This window comes from Chiloscyllium punctatum, chromosome 24, assembly GCF_047496795.1.
Source record: "Chiloscyllium punctatum isolate Juve2018m chromosome 24, sChiPun1.3, whole genome shotgun sequence".
Taxonomy (NCBI): domain Eukaryota; kingdom Metazoa; phylum Chordata; class Chondrichthyes; order Orectolobiformes; family Hemiscylliidae; genus Chiloscyllium; species Chiloscyllium punctatum.
Genome location: NC_092762.1, coordinates 33,472,033 through 33,486,077, shown reverse-complemented (window position 1 = coordinate 33,486,077; position 14,045 = coordinate 33,472,033).

The following is a 14,045-nucleotide window of genomic DNA, read 5'->3' as shown; positions in this document are numbered from 1 at the left end:
TCTACCTGTCCCTCTCTCTACTTCTCTCTCTCTCTCTACTTGTCTCTCTCTCTCTCTCTACCTGTCTCTGCCTGTCTCTCTCTCTCTCTACCTGTCTCTCTCTACCTTTGTCTCTCTGTACCTGTCTCTCTTATTCTACCTGTCTCTCTCATTCTCTCTCTACCTGTCTCTCTCTCTGTCTCTACCTGTTTCTCTCTCTCTCTCGCCTTGTCTCTCTCTATCTACCCGTCTCTCTCTCTCTCTCTACCTCTCTCTGCCTGTCTCTCTCTCTCTACCTGTCTCTCTCTCTGTCTCTACCTGTCTCTCTCTCTCTCTCTACCTCTCTCTGCCTGTCTCTCTCTCTCTACCTGTCTCTCTCTCTCTCTACCTGTCTCTCTCTCTTTCTACCTGTCTCTCTCTCTCTCACTCTACCTGTCTCTCTCTCTACCTATCTCTCTCTCTCTGCTTGTCTCTCTCTCTACCTGTCTCTCTCTCTCTCTCTACCTCTCTCTGCCTGTCTCTCTCTATCTACCTGTCTCTTCCTGTCTCTCTCTCTCTACCTGTCTCTCTCTCTCTCTGCCTGTCTCGCTCTCTCTCAACCTGTCTCTCTCTCTCTCTCTCTACCTGCCTCTCTCTCTCTACTTGTCGCTCTCTCTCTCTACTTGTCTCTCTCTCTCTCTCTACCTCTCTCTCTCTCTCTCTCTCCCTGTCTCTCTCTCTCTCCCTGTCTCTCTCTCTCTCTCCCTGTCTCTCTCTCTCCCTGTCTCTCTCTCTACTTCTCTCTCTCTCTCTCTCTTCCTGTCTCTGCTTGTCTCTCTCTCTCTCTCTCCCTGTCTCTCTCTGTCTACTTGTCTGTCTCTCTCTATCTGTCTCTGCCTGTCTCTCCCTCTCTCTCTATATGTCTCTCTCTCTCTCTACCTGTCTCTCTCTCTCTCTCTGTACCTGTCTCTCTTACTCTACCTGTCTCTCTCTCAGTCTCTCTCTACCTGTCTCTCTCTCTCTACTTGCCTCTCTCTCTACCTGTCTCTACCTCTCTCTCTCTCTCTCTACCTGTCTCTCTCTCTCTACTGTCTCTCTCTCTGTACCTGTCTCTCTCTCTCTACCTGTCTCTCTCTCTCTCTCTACCTGTCTCTCTCTCTCTCTCTCTCTACCTGTCTCTGCCTGTCTCTCTCTCTCTCTACCTGTCTCTGCCTGTCTCTCTCTCTCCCTCTACCTGTCTCTCTCTCTCTCTACTTGTCTCTCTCTCTCTCTACTTGTCTCTCTCACTACTTGTCTCTGCCTGTCTCTCTCTCTCTCTACCTGTCTCTCTCTCTCTCTACCTGTCTCTCTCTCTACCTGTCTCTCTCTCTGTACCTGTCTCACTTACTCTACCGGTCTCTCTCTCTCTCTTCCTGTCTCTCTCTCTACCTGTCTCTCTCTCTCTCTCTACTTGTATCTCTCTCCCTACTTGTCTCTCTCTCTCTATCTGTCTCTGGCTGTCTTTCTCTCTCTCTACCTGTCTTTCTCTCTCTCTCTTCCTCTCTCTCACTCTCTACCTTTCTCTCTCTCACTCTCTCTACCTGTCTCTCTCTACCTGTCTCTCTCACTCTCTCTACTTGTCTCTCTCTCTCTATTTGTCTCTCTCTCTCTATCTGTCTCTGCCTGTCTCTCTCTCTCTCTCTACCTGTCTCTCTCTCTCTACCTGTCTCTCTCTCTGTACCTGTCTCTCTTACTCTACCTGTCTCTCTCTCACTCTCTCTCTCTCCCTGTCTCTCTCTCTACCTGTCTCTGCCTGTCTCTCTCTCTCTACCTGTCTCTCTCTCTCTCTCTACCTGTCTCTCTCTCTCTCTCTGTCTACCTGTCTCTGCCTGTCTCTCTCTCTCTCTACCTGTCTCTGCCTGTCTCTCTCTCTCCCTCTACCTGTCTCTCTCTCTCTCTACTTGTCTCTCTCTCTCTCTGCTTGTCTCTCTCACTACTTGTCTCTGCCTGTCTCTCTCTCTCTCTACCTGTCTCTCTCTCTCTCTACCTGTCTCTCTCTCTACCTGTCTCTCTCTCTGTACCTGTCTCACTTACTCTACCGGTCTCTCTCTCTCTCTTCCTGTCTCTCTCTCTACCTGTCTCTCTCTCTCTCTCTACTTGTATCTCTCTCCCTACTTGTCTCTCTCTCTCTATCTGTCTCTGGCTGTCTTTCTCTCTCTCTACCTGTCTTTCTCTCTCTCTCTTCCTCTCTCTCACTCTCTACCTTTCTCTCTCTCACTCTCTCTACCTGTCTCTCTCTACCTGTCTCTCTCACTCTCTCTACTTGTCTCTCTCTCTCTATTTGTCTCTCTCTCTCTATCTGTCTCTGCCTGTCTCTCTCTCTCTCTCTACCTGTCTCTCTCTCTCTACCTGTCTCTCTCTCTGTACCTGTCTCTCTTACTCTACCTGTCTCTCTCTCACTCTCTCTCCACCTGTCTCTCTCTCTCTCTACTTGCCTCTCTCTCTACCTGTCTCTACCTGTCTCTCTCTCTCTCTCTCTCTACCTGTCTCTCTCTCTCTCTATCTGTCTCTCTCTCTACATCTCTCTGCCTGTCTCACTCTCTCTACCTGCCTCTCTCTCTCTACCTGTCTCTCCCTCTACCTGTGTCTCTCTCTACCTGTCTCTCTCTCTCTCTACCTGTATCTCTCTCTGTACCTGTCTCTCTCTCACTCTCTCTCTCTACCTGTCTCTCTCTCTACTTGCCTCTCTCTCTACCTGTCTCTACCTGTCTCTCTCTCTCTCACTCTGCCTGTCTCTCTCTCTCTCTCTACCTGTCTATCTCTCTCTGCCTGTCTCTCTCTCTCTACCTGTCTCCCTCTGTCTCTACTTGTCTCTCTCACTCTGCCTGTCTCTCTCTCTCTCTCTACCTGTCTCTCTCTCTCTCTACCTGTATCTCTCTCTGTACCTGTCTCTCTCTCACTCTCTCTCTCTACCTGTCTCTCTCTCTACTTGCCTCTCTCTCTACCTGTCTCTCTCTCTACCTGTCTCTCTCTCTCTCTGTACCTGTCTCTCTTACTCTACCTGTCTCTCTCTCTACATCTCTCTGCCTGTCTCACTCTCTCTACCTGCCTCTCTCTCTCCACCTGTCTCTCCCTCTACCTGTGTCTCTCTTTACCTGTCTATCTCTCTCTCTACTTGTCTCTCTCTCTTTATCTGTCTCTGCCTGTCTCTCCCTCTCTCTCTACCTGTCTCTCTCTCTCTACCTGTCTCCCTCTGTCTCTACTTGTCTCTCTCTCTCTGCCTCTCTCTCTCTCTCTCTCTACCTGTCTCTCTCTCTCTCTACCTGTCTCTCTCTCTACATCTCTCTGCCTGTCTCACTCTCTCTACCTGCCTCTCTCTCTCTACCTGTCTCTCCCTCTACCTGTGTCTCTCTTTACCTGTCTATCTCTCTCTCTACTTGTCTCTCTCTCTTTATCTGTCTCTGCCTGTCTCTCCCTCTCTCTCTACCTGTCTCTCTCTCTCTACCTGTATCTCTCTCTGTACCTGTCTCTCTCTCACTCTCTCTCTCTACCTGTCTCTCTCTCTACTTGCCTCTCTCTCTACCTGTCTCTACCTGTCTCTCTCTCTCTCTCTCTCTACCTGTCTCTCTCTCTCTACCTGTCTCTCTCTCTGTACCTGTCTCTCTTACTCTACCTGTCTCTCTCTCACTCTCTCTCTCTACCTGTCTCTCTCTCTACCTGTCTCTGCCTGTCTCTCTCTCTCTACCTGTCTCTCTCTCTCTCTACCTATCACTGCCTGTCTCTCTCTCTCTCTACCTGTCTCTCTCTCTCTCTCTCTACTTGTCTCTCTCTCTCTCTACTTGTCTCTCTCTCACTACCTGTCTCTGCCTGTCTCTCTCTCTCTATACCTGTCTCTCTCTCTCTCTACCTGTCTCTCTCTCTACCTGTCTCTCTCTCTCTTTCTCTACCTGTCTCTCTCTCTGTACCTGTCTCTCTTACTCTACCTGTAGCTCTCTCACTCTCTCTACCTGTCTCTCTCTCTACCTGTCTCTCTCTCTCTCTACTTGTCTCTCTCTCTCTACTTATCTCTCTCTCTCTATCTGTCTCTGGCTGTCTTTCTCTCTCTCTCTACCTCTCTCTCTCTCTCTCTCTACCTGTCTCTCTCTCTCTGTACCTGTCTCTCTTACTCTACCTGTCTCTCTCTCACTCTCTCTCTACCTGTCTCTCTCTCTCTACTTATCTCTCTCTCTCTACCTCTCTCTGCCCGTCTCTCTCGCTCTACCTGTCTCTCTCTCCCTACCTCTTTCTGCCTGTCTCTCTCTCTCTACCCGTCTCTCTCTCTACCTCTCTCTGCCTGTCTCTCTCTCTCTCTCTCTACCTCTCTCTCTCTCTACTTGTCCCTCTCTCTCTACCTCTCTCTCTCTACCTGTCTCTCTCTCTCTCTCTACCTGTCTCTCTCTCTACCTCTCTCTCTCTCTCTAACTGTCTCTCTCTCTCTCTACCTGTCTCTCTCTCTCTCTACGTCTCTCTCTCTCTCTCTACCTGTCTCTCTCTCTCTACCTGTCTCTCTCGCTCTCTCTACCTGTCTCTCTCGCTCTCTCTACCTGTCTCTGCCTGTCTCTCTCACTCTACCTGTCTCTCTCTCTCTACCTGTCTAGCTCTCACTACCTCTCTCTCTCTCTCTGCCTGTCTCTCTCTCTCTACCTGTCCCTCTCTCTCTACCTCTCTCTCTCTGCCTGTCTCTCTCTCTCTCTACCTGTCTCGCTCTCTCTCCACCTGTCTCTCTGTCTCTCTCTACCTCTCTCTACCTGTCTCTCTCTCTCTACTTGCCTCTCTCTCTCTACCTGTCTCTGCCTGTCTCTCTCACTCTCTCTACCTGTCTCTCTCTCTCTACCTGTCTCTCTCTCTCTCTACCTGTCTCTCTCCCTCTGCCTGTCTCTCTCTCTCTACTTGTCTCTTTCTCTGTACCTGTCTCTCTTACTCTACCTGTCCCTCTCTCTACTTCTCTCTCTCTCTACTTGTCTCTCTCTCTCTCTCTACCTGTCTCTGCCTGTCTCTCTCTCTCTCTACCTGTCTCTCTCTACCTTTGTCTCTCTGTACCTGTCTCTCTTATTCTACCTGTCTCTCTCATTCTCTCTCTACCTGTCTCTCTCTCTGTCTCTACCTGTTTCTCTCTCTCTCTCGCCTTGTCTCTCTCTATCTACCCGTCTCTCTCTCTCTCTCTACCTCTCTCTGCCTGTCTCTCTCTCTCTACCTGTCTCTCTCTCTGTCTCTACCTGTCTCTCTCTCTCTCTCTACCTCTCTCTGCCTGTCTCTCTCTCTCTACCTGTCTCTCTCTCTCTACCTGTCTCTCTCTCTTTCTACCTGTCTCTCTCTCTCTCACTCTACCTGTCTCTCTCTCTACCTATCTCTCTCTCTCTGCTTGTCTCTCTCTCTACCTGTCTCTCTCTCTCTCTCTCTACCTCTCTCTGCCTGTCTCTCTCTATCTACCTGTCTCTTCCTGTCTCTCTCTCTCTCTACCTGTCTCTCTCTCTCTCTGCCTGTCTCGCTCTCTCTCAACCTGTCTCTCTCTCTCTCTCTACCTGCCTCTCTCTCTCTACTTGTCGCTCTCTCTCTCTACTTGTCTCTCTCTCTCTCTCTACCTCTCTCTCTCTCTACCTCTCTCTCTCTCTCTCTCTCCCTGTCTCTCTCTCTCTCCCTGTCTCTCTCTCTCTCTCCCTGTCTCTCTCTCTCCCTGTCTCTCTCTCTACTTCTCTCTCTCTCTCTCTCTTCCTGTCTCTGCTTGTCTCTCTCTCTCTCTCTCCCTGTCTCTCTCTGTCTACTTGTCTGTCTCTCTCTATCTGTCTCTGCCTGTCTCTCCCTCTCTCTCTACCTGTCTCTCTCTCTCTCTACCTGTCTCTCTCTCTCTCTGTACCTGTCTCTCTTACTCTACCTGTCTCTCTCTCAGTCTCTCTCTACCTGTCTCTCTCTCTCTACTGTCTCTCTCTCTGTACCTGTCTCTCTTACTCTACCTGTCTCTCTCTCACTCTCTCTCTCTCCCTGTCTCTCTCTCTACCTGTCTCTGCCTGTCTCTCTCTCTCTACCTGTCTCTCTCTCTCTCTACCTGTCTCTCTCTCTCTCTCTCTCTACCTGTCTCTGCCTGTCTCTCTCTCTCTCTACCTGTCTCTGCCTGTCTCTCTCTCTCCCTCTACCTGTCTCTCTCTCTCTCTACTTGTCTCTCTCTCTCTCTACTTGTCTCTCTCACTACTTGTCTCTGCCTGTCTCTCTCTCTCTCTACCTGTCTCTCTCTCTCTCTACCTGTCTCTCTCTCTACCTGTCTCTCTCTCTGTACCTGTCTCACTTACTCTACCGGTCTCTCTCTCTCTCTTCCTGTCTCTCTCTCTACCTGTCTCTCTCTCTCTCTCTCTACTTGTATCTCTCTCCCTACTTGTCTCTCTCTCTCTATCTGTCTCTGGCTGTCTTTCTCTCTCTCTACCTGTCTTTCTCTCTCTCTCTTCCTCTCTCTCACTCTCTACCTTTCTCTCTCTCACTCTCTCTACCTGTCTCTCTCTACCTGTCTCTCTCACTCTCTCTACTTGTCTCTCTCTCTCTATTTGTCTCTCTCTCTCTATCTGTCTCTGCCTGTCTCTCTCTCTCTCTCTACCTGTCTCTCTCTCTCTACCTGTCTCTCTCTCTGTACCTGTCTCTCTTACTCTACCTGTCTCTCTCTCACTCTCTCTCCACCTGTCTCTCTCTCTCTCTACTTGCCTCTCTCTCTACCTGTCTCTACCTGTCTCTCTCTCTCTCTCTCTCTACCTGTCTCTCTCTCTCTCTATCTGTCTCTCTCTCTACATCTCTCTGCCTGTCTCACTCTCTCTACCTGCCTCTCTCTCTCTACCTGTCTCTCCCTCTACCTGTGTCTCTCTCTACCTGTCTCTCTCTCTCTCTACCTGTATCTCTCTCTGTACCTGTCTCTCTCTCACTCTCTCTCTCTACCTGTCTCTCTCTCTACTTGCCTCTCTCTCTACCTGTCTCTACCTGTCTCTCTCTCTCTCACTCTGCCTGTCTCTCTCTCTCTCTCTCTCTACCTGTCTATCTCTCTCTGCCTGTCTCTCTCTCTCTACCTGTCTCCCTCTGTCTCTACTTGTCTCTCTCACTCTGCCTGTCTCTCTCTCTCTCTCTACCTGTCTCTCTCTCTCTCTACCTGTATCTCTCTCTGTACCTGTCTCTCTCTCACTCTCTCTCTCTACCTGTCTCTCTCTCTACTTGCCTCTCTCTCTACCTGTCTCTCTCTCTACCTGTCTCTCTCTCTCTCTGTACCTGTCTCTCTTACTCTACCTGTCTCTCTCTCTACATCTCTCTGCCTGTCTCACTCTCTCTACCTGCCTCTCTCTCTCCACCTGTCTCTCCCTCTACCTGTGTCTCTCTTTACCTGTCTATCTCTCTCTCTACTTGTCTCTCTCTCTTTATCTGTCTCTGCCTGTCTCTCCCTCTCTCTCTACCTGTCTCTCTCTCTCTACCTGTCTCCCTCTGTCTCTACTTGTCTCTCTCTCTCTGCCTCTCTCTCTCTCTCTCTCTACCTGTCTCTCTCTCTCTCTACCTGTCTCTCTCTCTACATCTCTCTGCCTGTCTCACTCTCTCTACCTGCCTCTCTCTCTCTACCTGTCTCTCCCTCTACCTGTGTCTCTCTTTACCTGTCTATCTCTCTCTCTACTTGTCTCTCTCTCTTTATCTGTCTCTGCCTGTCTCTCCCTCTCTCTCTACCTGTCTCTCTCTCTCTACCTGTATCTCTCTCTGTACCTGTCTCTCTCTCACTCTCTCTCTCTACCTGTCTCTCTCTCTACTTGCCTCTCTCTCTACCTGTCTCTACCTGTCTCTCTCTCTCTCTCTCTCTACCTGTCTCTCTCTCTCTACCTGTCTCTCTCTCTGTACCTGTCTCTCTTACTCTACCTGTCTCTCTCTCACTCTCTCTCTCTACCTGTCTCTCTCTCTACCTGTCTCTGCCTGTCTCTCTCTCTCTACCTGTCTCTCTCTCTCTCTACCTATCACTGCCTGTCTCTCTCTCTCTCTACCTGTCTCTCTCTCTCTCTCTCTACTTGTCTCTCTCTCTCTCTACTTGTCTCTCTCTCACTACCTGTCTCTGCCTGTCTCTCTCTCTCTATACCTGTCTCTCTCTCTCTCTACCTGTCTCTCTCTCTACCTGTCTCTCTCTCTCTTTCTCTACCTGTCTCTCTCTCTGTACCTGTCTCTCTTACTCTACCTGTAGCTCTCTCACTCTCTCTACCTGTCTCTCTCTCTACCTGTCTCTCTCTCTCTCTACTTGTCTCTCTCTCTCTACTTATCTCTCTCTCTCTATCTGTCTCTGGCTGTCTTTCTCTCTCTCTCTACCTCTCTCTCTCTCTCTCTCTACCTGTCTCTCTCTCTCTGTACCTGTCTCTCTTACTCTACCTGTCTCTCTCTCACTCTCTCTCTACCTGTCTCTCTCTCTCTACTTATCTCTCTCTCTCTACCTCTCTCTGCCCGTCTCTCTCGCTCTACCTGTCTCTCTCTCCCTACCTCTTTCTGCCTGTCTCTCTCTCTCTACCCGTCTCTCTCTCTACCTCTCTCTGCCTGTCTCTCTCTCTCTCTCTCTACCTCTCTCTCTCTCTACTTGTCCCTCTCTCTCTACCTCTCTCTCTCTACCTGTCTCTCTCTCTCTCTCTCTCTACCTGTCTCTCTCTCTACCTCTCTCTCTCTCTCTAACTGTCTCTCTCTCTCTCTACCTGTCTCTCTCTCTCTCTACGTCTCTCTCTCTCTCTCTACCTGTCTCTCTCTCTCTACCTGTCTCTCTCGCTCTCTCTACCTGTCTCTCTCGCTCTCTCTACCTGTCTCTGCCTGTCTCTCTCACTCTACCTGTCTCTCTCTCTCTACCTGTCTAGCTCTCACTACCTCTCTCTCTCTCTCTGCCTGTCTCTCTCTCTCTACCTGTCCCTCTCTCTCTACCTCTCTCTCTCTGCCTGTCTCTCTCTCTCTCTACCTGTCTCGCTCTCTCTCCACCTGTCTCTCTGTCTCTCTCTACCTCTCTCTACCTGTCTCTCTCTCTCTACTTGCCTCTCTCTCTCTACCTGTCTCTGCCTGTCTCTCTCACTCTCTCTACCTGTCTCTCTCTCTCTACCTGTCTCTCTCTCTCTCTACCTGTCTCTCTCCCTCTGCCTGTCTCTCTCTCTCTACTTGTCTCTTTCTCTGTACCTGTCTCTCTTACTCTACCTGTCCCTCTCTCTACTTCTCTCTCTCTCTCTACTTGTCTCTCTCTCTCTCTCTACCTGTCTCTGCCTGTCTCTCTCTCTCTCTACCTGTCTCTCTCTACCTTTGTCTCTCTGTACCTGTCTCTCTTATTCTACCTGTCTCTCTCATTCTCTCTCTACCTGTCTCTCTCTCTGTCTCTACCTGTTTCTCTCTCTCTCTCGCCTTGTCTCTCTCTATCTACCCGTCTCTCTCTCTCTCTCTACCTCTCTCTGCCTGTCTCTCTCTCTCTACCTGTCTCTCTCTCTGTCTCTACCTGTCTCTCTCTCTCTCTCTACCTCTCTCTGCCTGTCTCTCTCTCTCTACCTGTCTCTCTCTCTCTACCTGTCTCTCTCTCTTTCTACCTGTCTCTCTCTCTCTCACTCTACCTGTCTCTCTCTCTACCTATCTCTCTCTCTCTGCTTGTCTCTCTCTCTACCTGTCTCTCTCTCTCTCTCTCTACCTCTCTCTGCCTGTCTCTCTCTATCTACCTGTCTCTTCCTGTCTCTCTCTCTCTACCTGTCTCTCTCTCTCTCTGCCTGTCTCGCTCTCTCTCAACCTGTCTCTCTCTCTCTCTCTACCTGCCTCTCTCTCTCTACTTGTCGCTCTCTCTCTCTACTTGTCTCTCTCTCTCTCTCTACCTCTCTCTCTCTCTACCTCTCTCTCTCTCTCTCTCTCCCTGTCTCTCTCTCTCTCCCTGTCTCTCTCTCTCTCTCCCTGTCTCTCTCTCTCCCTGTCTCTCTCTCTACTTCTCTCTCTCTCTCTCTCTTCCTGTCTCTGCTTGTCTCTCTCTCTCTCTCTCCCTGTCTCTCTCTGTCTACTTGTCTGTCTCTCTCTATCTGTCTCTGCCTGTCTCTCCCTCTCTCTCTACCTGTCTCTCTCTCTCTCTACCTGTCTCTCTCTCTCTCTGTACCTGTCTCTCTTACTCTACCTGTCTCTCTCTCAGTCTCTCTCTACCTGTCTCTCTCTCTCTACTGTCTCTCTCTCTGTACCTGTCTCTCTTACTCTACCTGTCTCTCTCTCACTCTCTCTCTCTCCCTGTCTCTCTCTCTACCTGTCTCTGCCTGTCTCTCTCTCTCTACCTGTCTCTCTCTCTCTCTCTACCTGTCTCTCTCTCTCTCTCTCTCTACCTGTCTCTGCCTGTCTCTCTCTCTCTCTACCTGTCTCTGCCTGTCTCTCTCTCTCCCTCTACCTGTCTCTCTCTCTCTCTACTTGTCTCTCTCTCTCTCTACTTGTCTCTCTCACTACTTGTCTCTGCCTGTCTCTCTCTCTCTCTACCTGTCTCTCTCTCTCTCTACCTGTCTCTCTCTCTACCTGTCTCTCTCTCTGTACCTGTCTCACTTACTCTACCGGTCTCTCTCTCTCTCTTCCTGTCTCTCTCTCTACCTGTCTCTCTCTCTCTCTCTACTTGTATCTCTCTCCCTACTTGTCTCTCTCTCTCTATCTGTCTCTGGCTGTCTTTCTCTCTCTCTACCTGTCTTTCTCTCTCTCTCTTCCTCTCTCTCACTCTCTACCTTTCTCTCTCTCACTCTCTCTACCTGTCTCTCTCTACCTGTCTCTCTCACTCTCTCTACTTGTCTCTCTCTCTCTATTTGTCTCTCTCTCTCTATCTGTCTCTGCCTGTCTCTCTCTCTCTCTCTACCTGTCTCTCTCTCTCTACCTGTCTCTCTCTCTGTACCTGTCTCTCTTACTCTACCTGTCTCTCTCTCACTCTCTCTCCACCTGTCTCTCTCTCTCTCCACCTGTCTCTCTCTCTCTCTACTTGCCTCTCTCTCTACCTGTCTCTACCTGTCTCTCTCTCTCTCTCTCTCTACCTGTCTCTCTCTCTCTCTATCTGTCTCTCTCTCTACATCTCTCTGCCTGTCTCACTCTCTCTACCTGCCTCTCTCTCTCTCTACCTGTCTCTCCCTCTACCTGTGTCTCTCTATACCTGTCTATCTCTCTCTCTACTTGTCTCTCTCTCTTTATCTGTCTCTGCCTGTCTCTCCCTCTCTCTCTACCTGTCTCTCTCTCACTCTCTCTCTCTACCTGTCTCTCTCTCTACTTGCCTCTCTCTCTACCTGTCTCTACCTGTCTCTCTCTCTCTCTCTCTGCCTGTCTCTCTCTCTCTCTCTACCTGTCTATCTCTCTCTGCCTGTCTCTCTCTCTCTACCTGTCTCCCTCTGTCTCTACTTGTCTCTCTCTCTCTGCCTGTCTCTCTCTCTCTCTACCTGTCTCTCTCTCTCTCTACCTGTATCTCTCTCTGTACCTGTCTCTCTCTCACTCTCTCTCTCTACCTGTCTCTCTCTCTACTTGCCTCTCTCTCTACCTGTCTCTCTCTCTACCTGTCTCTCTCTCTCTCTGTACCTGTCTCTCTTACTCTACCTGTCTCTCTCTCAGTCTCTCTCTACCTGTCTCTCTCTCTCTACCTGTCTCTACCTCTCTCTCTCTCTCTCTGCCTGTCTCTCTCTCTCTCTACCTGTCTCTCTCTCTCTCTACCTGTCTCTCTCTCTCTACATCTCTCTGCCTGTCTCTCTCTCTACCTGTCTCTCTCTCTACCTGTCTCTCTCTCTACCTGTCTCTGCCTGTCTCTCTCTCTCTACCTCTCTCTCTCTCTCTCTCTCTACCTGTCTCTCTCTTTCTACTTGTCCCTCTCTCTCTACTTGTCTCTCTCTCTACCTGTTTCTGCCTGTCTCTCTCTCTCTCTCTGCCTGTCTCTCTCTCTCTCTACCTGTCTCTCTCTCCCTACCCGTCTCTCTCTCGCTCTACCTCCCTCTGCCTGTCTCTCTCTCTACCTGTCTCTCTCTCTCTGTACCTGTCTCTCTAACTCTACCTATCTCTCTCTCACTCACTCTCTACCTGTCTCTCTCTCTCTACCTGTCTCTCTCTCTCTACATGCCTCTCTCTCTCTCTACCTGTCTCTCTCTCTCTCTACCTCTCTCTGCCTGTCTCTCTCTCTCTACCTGTCTCCCTCTGTCTCTACTTGTCTCTCTCTCTCTGCCTCTCTCTCTCTCTCTCTCTCTCTACCTGTCTCTCTCTCTCTCTACCTGTCTCTCTCTCTACATCTCTCTGCCTGTCTCACTCTCTCTACCTGCCTCTCTCTCTCTACCTGTCTCTCCCTCTACCTGTGTCTCTCTATACCTGTCTATCTCTCTCTCTACTTGTCTCTCTCTCTTTATCTGTCTCTGCCTGTCTCTCCCTCTCTCTCTACCTGTCTCTCTCTCTCTACCTGTATCTCTCTCTGTACCTGTCTCTCTCTCACTCTCTCTCTCTACCTGTCTCTCTCTCTACTTGCCTCTCTCTCTACCTGTCTCTCTCTCTACCTGTCTCTCTCTCTCTCTGTACCTGTCTCTCTCTCTCTACCTGTCTCTCTCTCTGTACCTGTCTCTCTTACTCTACCTGTCTCTCTCTCACTCTCTCTCTCTACCTGTCTCTCTCTCTACCTGTCTCTGCCTGTCTCTCTCTCTCTACCTGTCTCTCTCTCTCTCTACCTATCACTGCCTGTCTCTCTCTCTCTCTACCTGTCTCTCTCTCTCTCTCTCTACTTGTCTCTCTCTCTCTCTACTTGTCTCTCTCTCACTACCTGTCTCTGCCTGTCTCTCTCTCTCTCTACCTGTCTCTCTCTCTCTCTACCTGTCTCTCTCTCTACCTGTCTCTCTCTCTCTTTCTCTACCTGTCTCTCTCTCTGTACCTGTCTCTCTTACTCTACCTGTAGCTCTCTCACTCTCTCTACCTGTCTCTCTCTCTACCTGTCTCTCTCTCTCTCTACTTGTCTCTCTCTCTCTACTTGTCTCTCTCTCTCTATCTGTCTCTGGCTGTCTTTCTCTCTCTCTCTACCTCTCTCTCTCTCTCTCTACCTGTCTCTCTCTCTCTGTACCTGTCTCTCTTACTCTACCTGTCTCTCTCTCACTCTCTCTCTACCTGTCTCTCTCTCTCTACTTATCTCTCTCTCTCTACCTCTCTCTGCCCGTCTCTCTCGCTCTACCTGTCTCTCTCTCCCTACCTCTTTCTGCCTGTCTCTCTCTCTCTACCCGTCTCTCTCTCTACCTCTCTCTGCCTGTCTCTCTCTCTCTCTCTCTACCTCTCTCTCTCTCTACTTGTCCCTCTCTCTCTACCTCTCTCTCTCTACCTGTCTCTCTCTCTCTCTCTACCTGTCTCTCTCTCTACCTCTCTCTCTCTCTCTCTAACTGTCTCTCTCTCTCTCTACCTGTCTCTCTCTCTCTCTACGTCTCTCTCTCTCTCTCTACCTGTCTCTCTCTCTCTACCTGTCTCTCTCGCTCTCTCTACCTGTCTCTCTCGCTCTCTCTACCTGTCTCTGCCTGTCTCTCTCACTCTACCTGTCTCTCTCTCTCTACCTGTCTAGCTCTCTCTACCTCTCTCTCTCTCTGCCTGTCTCTCTCTCTCTACCTGTCTCTCTCTCTCTACCTGTCTAGCTCTCTCTCTACCTCTCTCTCTCTCTACCTGTCTCTCTCTCTCTACCTGTCTCTCTCTCTTTATCTCTACCTGTCTCTCTCTCTCTCTCTACCTGTCTTTCTCTCTCTTTCTCTACCTGTCTCTCTCTCTCTCTACCCCTCTCTCTCTCTCTATCGCTACTTGTCTCTCTCTCTACCTCTCTCTGCCTGTCTCTCTCTCTCTACCTGTCTCTCTCTCTCTCCCTACCTCTTTCTGCCTGTCTCTCTCTCTCTACCTGTCCCTCTCTCTCTACCCGTCTCTCTCTCTCTCTCTACCTCTCTCTCTCTCTCGATTGTCTCTCTCTCTCTACCTGTCTCTGCCTGTCTCTCTCTCTCTCTCTACCTGTCTCTCTCTCTCTCTCTACCTGTCTCTCTCTCTCGACTTGTCTCTCTCTCTCGATTGTCTCTCTCTCTCTACCTGTCTCTGCCTGTCTCTCTCACTCTGCCTGTCTCTCTCTC